We start from the raw sequence: 9,545 nt of genomic DNA on the forward strand, positions 1-9,545 counted from the left end.
TTCATGATAATAAAGAATTACTAAGAATAAAACATACAATAAATACTGGAATGGCAAATATATGACCAGCACTTCTGTCTGGGAATAGGATATCACACAAAGTTCTAGTGTGACGTGGGCATGGATAATTTCCATGACACTTACTGGTGGCCAGGTGTCATTTGTGGGACTGAGCTACTGCTATTTCCTTGATATCCATGCTGTAGACCCAGACAGAATCATGACCTATAGGGTACAGGAGAAGTTCATTTGTAGAATATGCTTATGGAAATATCTTGCTGTTGTATACAAAAGAATAACTGAAAGACTGTTTTTGTATACCTCTTATTCTCCTGTGTTTAATTGTTTGCCCTATTTGGTGGGTTCTTTCCACTCTTATTCATGGAGTTGTTGCCAGCTTGTGATTGAGGTTTTAACTTCTTGTATAGCACTTTGAATCTGCTTCATGTATTCTATTTCTTTCCTATATTGTTCATTCAAGGATTCCATCATTTTTCTATTTGGTCTCTCTCTAGAATATCTTTTAGTAGTCTGTGTAGGCTTGGCTTTGTCATCGTGAAATTCTTTAGTCATTCTTTGTCATGGAAGTATTTCACTTCTCCATTATACTTGTAAGAGAGTTTTGCAGGGTATATCAGTCTGGGTTGGAATTTGTTTTCTTGCAAGACTTGAAGTACTTTACTCCATGCTCTTCTTGACTTCATGGTTTGTGAAGAGAAATCTGCTGTTACACTGATGGGTTGTGATCTGTTTCTTTTCTTTTAGTATACCGTTCCTGTGCTGAATTTCTGGGATCTTGATTATTATATATCTGGGTGTATTTTTAATTGGGTTGTTGTTATTTAGAGTTCTATATGCTTCAGTTATCTGAATGTCAGATTGTTTCCCCATATTTGAGAAGTTTTCTGCTATTACTCCTGTCCATATTCTTTTTATATCATTTGTATTGACTCTTTCTTTCTCATTGATGCCTATTAGTCTTACGCTGTTCATCTTTGCATCATCTTGCAGATGTTAAATTATTTTTTCCTGCATCCTAGTTGTTTTAAGAGATCTTTTCTTACCTTTTCACTAGCTGCAATGGTGTCTTTAAGATCTGAAAGTCTACTTTCGCTTTCATTCAAATGGTTTTGCCAGCTTGTAATTGAGGTTTTAATTTCTTGTATAGCACTTTGAATCTGCTTCATGCATTCTATTTCTTTCCTATATTGCTTATTCAAGGATTCCATCATTTTTCTATTCTCCTCTATTTTTTATCAGTGTCTTTTTTAGAAGCACTTAGTACTTCTTTCATTATAGTTATCATTTCTTACTTCAGAAATTATTTCTGATCTGATTTCCTCTATACCTTTCTGCAGTTGTTTCTTTACTTCTGACACTATTATTTCAGAGAGTTCAGGTGTGTGATTTTCAATTTCTTCTGTGCTGCTGTCTCTTGCATTTGTTCTGGGTGGGCTCAGGGCCTGAGAACACATTTTGCTCCTTCTCTTTGCCATTTTGTATAGCACTGTCTTCTGATCTTTGGTGTAGAGCTTATAAAGAGTTATTACCTTTAGTATCAGGTCCAGACCTACCAAGTTCAAATTTGCCCAGGTGGGTGTGGCTTGGGTCTGGCTACTGTGCTCCACTTCTTCCTGTTGCTTTCCTTGGTCGTCAACGCTCTGTGCCACTCTGGCAAGACGTTCTTCTCTTGGATCAGCTGGGTGGGTCTTGCCTCTAGCCTCTTTGCAGGGATTTCTGTTGCAGGGTTCCATACCAGGCCTGTCTGATGGAGGAAGTTCTACTCACAAGTGGGCCTGGGCTCTGGGTGGAATGAGGATCCAGTGGGCCCTAGGTGGTCCCACTCACATTCCAGGCCTGGGTCTAATGAGGACCAGGTGGATACCAGGTAGTCTTACTCACATGCAGGACCTGGGTCAAATGAGGATCCGGTGGGCCCCGGCAAGATACACTAACATTTTCTGCTTTCTGTGGTATGTTTTTAAATGATCCAGTTGTAGCAAGGTAGGTAAGGCTAAGCGAGTGAAGGGTAGGAAATAAAAAGCCAGGTGGAAGAGAACTGTAGATAGCCCTATAGAGCAACCCAATTCTGTGTACATGGCTCTTATCATAGCCACCTAAAAATTAAATTGCTCTGTGGAATTAAGACCATACTATGAACCGGAAAGTCTCTATAAAAGTGAACTGAGCACAAGTTTGTCTCCTACCACAGTAGTAATCACAAAGTAATATAGTTTATAGTTTCAGATTATACAATTTCAAACTGAAAACGTAAGTATCTTTGGTCATTTCTACGACCTGAATCTCCATATTTCAAGTCAAATAATAATGCAGTAAGCAGTTATTAAAATGACTGTCTCCCCTCTGCAGAAAATGTTGGGGGAATCTGAAGTTAGCTCCTGAGGAACAAAGTATCTTTTGCTGACTACACTACTGTTCTTCAAGGCATAAACAAAAAAAATCGTATTCACAGAGTGCTCTCCAACACAGAAGAGAGAAAACAGAAGATTAAAAAATAAGGTGAGGCTGGGTGCTCTGTGTTTCAGAGTTTTTGTGACTGCCCCACATGGAGAGGAGGCCCCTGCAGGCCTGTCCTAGTATGACACCCACATCACCTGTCAAGATCTCGGCCATTTATGTCTGTCCTCCTGGCATTGTCATTTCCCCTCACCAGAAAGGAATCATTCTTGTGTCTTGGTTTTTGTTGTCCTGGAAGCATACCTGGTAACAAGAATTTCATGACAGGCATTTACTTTAGAATGAGCAGAGAATTACCAGTAAGAGAGCAGGAGAAGACAACTAAGAGGGGAGAGACTGGAAGTCATTACTCCTGTTAGAAATCTAATCCTTCCCATCCTTGGAGAACTATGGGCACCATGTAAAACTGTTCCTCAGAGCTGCTCTACCTGAGCATGTGAAGACTCTCCAGTCTTTATTTACCAGTTTGGAACTGCGCTGGTACATCTTTGCCCATGTTCCCCAGTATAAAGGAGGGAGGGAGGTTGAGGGAGTCTTGATTTAAAGCATTTGCCAGTGTCTGTGGTGTAAATACCAAGCTAACCAAAATCATTGGATGTAGAGTCCAAAAGAGAAGCCATCATTAAACAGTATAGCCAAATTAGAGATAAAAATATATAACCTTAAGACAAAAGCACAGAGAATAGTAAGATGCAGTGAAATAATTAGGTAATGATGGTCAATTACCTTTGCTTTTACTATCATTTATTTAATTACAAGTGTAGTTAATTTTTAATAACAGCTGTGTTTAACAACCAACCCACGAAATTCCCACAACTTTAACAATTAGATCTTGCACTGCAGTAAGCCCATCTCGCAATCACCAAAGCACAAGTTCCCCTCAGTCACTGGTAGAAGGGTGGTTCCCAGGGGGAGATTAATGTGCTACTTCTGGTCTGAAGCTGAGGCAACAAAGTGAACCTCAGAGGCCGGGTGAAGCCCCAGCAGCTGAACACTGAGAAAGTATGGACAGTGGGGCCAGTGGAGCTATAGCAGGGAGAGGACTGGGCAGGCTCCGGCAGAATCAGCTAGCTCAATTACAGACCTACAGATTCCTACAAGGCCTTGAAATAGTTCTTGGTGGTCTTCTGCTGTGTCGCTTCTTCTTACCTGGAACAACTGAATTCTTTGCTAGCCATGCTTCTCCTCGTTTATTTAGCTCTAAGCTCATATTCAATGTGTTGTCCTGCCTTGTGCTTTATAAGAGTTCTCTCCCTGTCCCCTGCCTCAAATCATTATTTCTCCCTTCTTCCCATTTCTGTTGACAGTGCTCTGCTCCCAGGCCTACCAAAACCCCTGTCTTGGAAGTCTCTTGAACATGCTTGCAAAGGGTGCTCCTCTTCAGTCAGTTCCCAGACGTCTCTCTTGACAACTTGCCATTGTTTCCCTGAGAAGAGACTGCTACAGGGTCTGGTATCTCACAGAGATCCTTCCATATGTTTCCTATGTGGCTTCCTCCTGTTTACTCCCTTCCAGTCCTCAACTACCCAGCAATCACTTCCAAAGTATTCTTTCACCCGGGTCCTGAGCTACCAAAGTGAGATGCCAACCCTGTATTCTGAGCCTCCTGGGGATTAGCTCAACCTCCCAATTCAACTCTACATACCCAGTCGCCTTCATGCCCTGGGAAATGTGACAAACTGATTGCCCTATAACAATGTCCAGTTTCTAAACCCCTTTGTTGTTGCCTAAAATGCTCTGGACAAGTTCCCCATCCTTCTCAAGCTATCTTACACACTCTTGTCACGCTCTCTTCCCCACCCCCATTCCGAATCCCTCCCACGCGTCTCACTGGATCATGACACACCGACATGTTTTTCACTACTTCTCTCCTGCTTTTCCTTACTCTCTTCTTTCTCCCCTAGTGTTCCAAGTAGAATACTGCACACAGTAACAGTTTAACATTTACTGACCTAATGTTTTGTTCCATTTCAATCCCAGTAAACAAGATAAGACAGCATCAGGACTCAAAGATCCAATTAAGCAGTCAAATGTTTTATTGGACAGCACACTTATAATGAATTAATCAAAGATGGGAATTTTAATTCACATTATTTGAAATGATTGGATGATTTTGAAAACTCTTTTCTGCCCAGCTGTCTCAGCAATTTGCTTTTCCCCAGGAGTTTATGGTAAAACCACTCCACCCATAGTAACTCCAGGGCTTAGTAGGAGTTAACACATGCTTTCCCATATTCCACGGAGAGTGAATTTACTGAGAAGACAGGCCTTTGGAATATGCTAGAGTTGTTAAAGTCCTAAACATATCAATGTGGAAGTATCTTTTAAAATATAATTGAGGAGGGGGGAAAAAGCAAATTGCAGATGGATGCATATATTATGGTAGCATTTATATAAAGTCTAAAAAGAGGTAAAACAAAACCCTGTGTATGGTAGCATATATGTGGCAGAAAACAAGAAAATCATGTGAAGAAGGATAAAAAATTCAGAAGAGTGATTAATTCTTGCTGGGCAGAGAAAACATGAAGTGGAAAGAAACAAAATGAAAAGAAGAGGCAGGGCCAGGGAAATAACTCAGTGGTCTAAGCGCCTGCCTGGCAAGCACAAGGAGCTGAGTGTGATTACCAGTACTGCATGCTATAGTGACCCCGCGCTGAGCCAGCCACTGAAACCGGACATGGTGGGGCACGCCTGTAATCCCAGCGCTGGGAGGCTGAGACAAGAGGATCACTATGAGTCTGAGCTGTGTAGCGAGACCCTGCACCAAATAAACAAACAAAAAGATTTAAAACAGAACAGGGGGGCCTACATAAGAGGTTCCAAATGGATTTGAAACTTTTCTGTTTTGGAAAAAAGATTCTGAAACACATACAAAATGTTCAGATTTAGCAAAACTAAGTGATTGCAATAAATATTATTCCCTATGCCTGAAATATTTCCTAACTTGAAAATTAAGTTTATTTACTAATGTTGGAAGAATTCCCAAGTGGTTGGGCATGAGACCTGCCGTGTGACAAAGGCCACTTGAGGGGCATGAAGGGAGATCTGAAGTGGAATTACCACCGAGGTAAATGAAATCTTGGTTTTATCAATACTATTTGATCTTTTAATTTAGCTAAATTGATTATAATCATCTATTTTTGGTTGATTACTCAATATTCACTGTAACTTAATCACTCAACTCTCAATTAAGAATATGCAGCTGGTTTAAAACAAAAGCCTGATGAATTGGAAGGTTAATAACACAAGCCCCAAATGATGTTAGTATAATACGGGCTCATGAAAGGTTATCTTTTACTCCAGCAATAATGACTGGGAATAGAAAAGGAAGATTTCTCTCCAACTCCCTATCTGTCAAATGGTCTTGCCACAAAAGTGGTCTAATTCTTTCCGCCCAATACCCCTGACAGTAGTAGAATTATTAACCAGAGCAGCTTTCAGATCCACTTTCCTCAGGGAAACAGTAATTGTACCTAGCCCCTGCTGGGTTGTTTTTAGGATTAAAATGAATTAATGCAGTGAGGAGCACAAAAATAATACCCCTAAGCACTTTGATCTGAAGGAGACTGGGACGGTCTCAGAAGCAAAAAGATTCCCCTGCCCTTCCCCACCTCTCTGCATGAATCAGGCCCATAAAGGAAATCTTTGACCAACCTTCTTCTAGGGCATCCGACCCTCATTCCACAGGGATCCTGCCCAGTAGCCTGGGAAGGCAGACTACACAGGTTGGCCCAAAAGAATAGCACCAACAGGCTTCCCTAAGTTCCCTCTCATTTTTTCCCAAGAGGCCACGACCCACGTCGCTGTCCAGTCTTATTTCTCTACGACTGTCCACTTCAGTCATTGAACTTAGCATAAAAATACAGTTTTCCTGAGTCTTTGGATCTTCATTTCTGAATGCTGCCATTTCACATAAAGCTCTCATGAAATAAATTTATTACACTTTTCTCTTGTTTATCTGCTTTTTGTTATGAGAGGGAGGGGCAGCCATGAGTCCTGCAAAGGGTGAGGAGGAGGTAAGGCTTTTTATTCCCTGCAACATTAAGCATGTACATTAGGGCACATGGTGCATGCTACTGCTACTGTTATTATTGCTATTGTTATTATTAATCATCTGTAAAATAAGAACCACAATGTGATCCTTCTAAATAAAACTTCATGATCTTAGTTAGGAAAAAAGCCTTTTTCTTCCCACTTCTCAGCTCTACCCAAAACCCTTTACAGAATCTAATGTCCACTCTGAAAACCACTTTCCCATCATTTAAGAATATTTCTATTCTTTCTCAACCACAAATCCAGTGCTTGTTAAAATCAAAACACAGGGCTAACGAGATAGCTCAGCTCACAAAATGCCTGCTTTGGCAAGCGCAGGGACCAGGGTTCAACCCCAGTCCCAACCCCAAGGTGCGCTGAGCGACAGAGTCCAGGCATGACATCGCACAACTGTAATCCCAGTGCTGCAGAGGCTGAAAACAGGAAGACCACCCGGAGTCTGATCTGTGTAGTGAGACCCTGTACCAAATACACACACACACACACACACACACACACACACACACACACACACACCAATCACTACTGTTAGGTAGAGAAGTGGAGAGAACGTTGCAAACAGCTTAGCTTTTACCTAACCCCTCCCCTAAAATAAAAGAATGATGGGCTACAGGAGCGGTTGACCTAGAAGGTAGCCAGCAAGATTCCTTACTGCTCACTTCCGGCACAGCAGAAGCTGCTTCCCAGAGCGATCCAGGCCTTTGCCTGCCTCTCTCGCCTCCTGCCACCAGCTCACAGGCCTCTCAGTCCCGTTTAGTAACTGGGTATCAAACAACAATAATTGACAGCTGCTCCCCCCAGCCTCCCCTCTCCGGGCAGCAGTTTCCCAGGAGCCGTCTTGTACAACCTCAAACACTTTATTACTGGTCAATTTGGGTTTCCTGCCCACTTTAAGTGGCCGTGCTGAGGGTCTCCAACTCTCTCTAGCCCTCACTGATCAATATTAACAGTCACTTCCACGGCATTTCCCTGCTTCTCGGCAAGGCCAGGCACCAGCTGTAAATTACTGCATCGCCTGGTCATTGTACAGACAGAGATGCAGTAATTCAAAAAGTTAGGGCTAATTGTGAAAGGCATTTCTTTCATGCTTTTCAGCACCAGCATCAAAGAATGGCAGCGAATAGAATGCAAAGCTTGCCCCTTTTTGGGTTTGTTTAACCAGAAGATTGAACTGTATCCACCCCTCCTCCCAAGATGCTTCCTCTCCTTGGTATTTAGGTTTGTCGGCCCGAATATTTCAAGTTCATGCACAGAGACAAACCTCCAGCTCTCCAGAGAAGTCGGCGGGAAAGGGAAAAAACCATCATCCAATAAAGTTAAAATCGTTGGTTTATAGTCAATGCATTATAGGTATATAAAAAACAGAACAACTCAGGATTAAACAATTATTGGCTGGGGCTCCCATAGTAATATTTGTTTATGAGGTAAAATTTAACAAGAAACAAACAGCATGCGTTGTTTATAAGCAAATAAGGCACAGAGAGGCTTTGTGAATGCAAATCTCCAAACCTGGCAAAACACTGAATGGAAATTGCCTGCTGCTGGCAGCTGACACTGCATGCTGAAGGTGACAGAGCCAAAAGGTCACCCTGAGCAGGGCCCTCTGAGGTGGGGGTGCACATACACCCTGGAGGGGCACTCAGGGGGGAGACACAGTTGAGAAATTCATACTGTTCCTCTTGATTTGGAAGCAAGGCCCAAGTATGAGCAGTAGAGGGAGAGAGTGGGGAAAAACAAGAGGCTGATGGAAAGAAACAATAATTATTTTCAGGCCCAAGAGGGCCCTTCTCCTGCAGGATGGATTCGGCATCACCTAGAACCGTGTGAGCTGGGCTGTTTTGCTGTTGCTTTCAGAGCACTATCATGGGAGGCTCAGGAGAGAGCCCCCTTTTCCTGGACTAGAAAGAAGGAAAGAGTAACGTGCAGACAGGGGACATAGGTAGCTGAGAAGTCCCTGTCCATCCTGGGTATACCCTGGCCCAGGCCTCCTTATCTAGGCAACCCTGAGCTCACAAAGCCAAGGAAGAGAGAGAGGGCTGAAACCTGCCAGGCACTTAAATAAGCTCTCTGCATGCTCTCTACACAGTGGCTTCTGGCGGTAGAGAGCAGGGAAACGGTGCTCAGGATTGGTTCTGAAGCCTAGAAAACCTTCCCTGGAGGTCATCCTGGACTCAGGATCCCTTAGCTCTGTTACCACCAAGTTGTGGTGCTGGGCTGGAGCTAGAGTTATGAGTTGTTGTTGTTTCTTAAAAAGGGTGGGGGGGGGGCAGGCCAGGGTTAAGGGCCACAGGCTGCTCTCCAGCCACTGTGAGGGGCCTCACGGCTGAATGCCTGCACTGTCCCGATACCTCACAGGTTAAAGAGGCCTCATTGGGGCCTTCTCCTGCTTTGTGGGTCACGGGGAGGTGTCTCAGCTCAAACCCAGGGCCCACCTCCACCTAGTTTGCAGTATAAAATCATCTTTAGGGAGCTCAGCTTTCTACCTGCCAGCACAGAGGGTGCAGCGCTGTGTGACTCTTGATCCAGGAGAACATGCCCAGCTCCCACCAGCCTCGCAGTGAGCGCTCAGCTCTCTCTTTGAGCAGGGGATCTCAGTGGCCAGAGAGGAAGGGCTGGCTGGGTGCACGGGGTCAGATGGCCTCCTTGCAGCAGGGGCCTGCGAAGCACAACTCCTTGCGCTACAGGAGGAAACCTCGCAGGCCTGAGAACCATGCCTTCCACTCCATAAACTTAAGTTTTATCTAGTCTGGCTTCTGTTTCTGCTTTTGTTTTCTTTGTTTACACCCTAAGGGGGCAGAATAAGTGGCCCTGTCTTTTCAGAAACAGAGCATAAAGGACACCTCCGTTCTCAGCCGGGCCCTAGGAGGACGCCAGAAGCGTGATGCCTGCTCGCCCGGCTTGTGCACGGCGTGGGGTGGCTGTCGGATGATGCCTGCTCCTCCGCTGTTGTTCGGAGCCCTGGACTCTCCCGGAGTGCAGGGACTGGCCCACCAGCCTAGTGACAAGCTGATCTC

This window comes from Octodon degus, unplaced genomic scaffold (assembly GCF_000260255.1).
Source record: "Octodon degus isolate 3935 unplaced genomic scaffold, OctDeg1.0 scaffold00011, whole genome shotgun sequence".
Taxonomy (NCBI): domain Eukaryota; kingdom Metazoa; phylum Chordata; class Mammalia; order Rodentia; family Octodontidae; genus Octodon; species Octodon degus.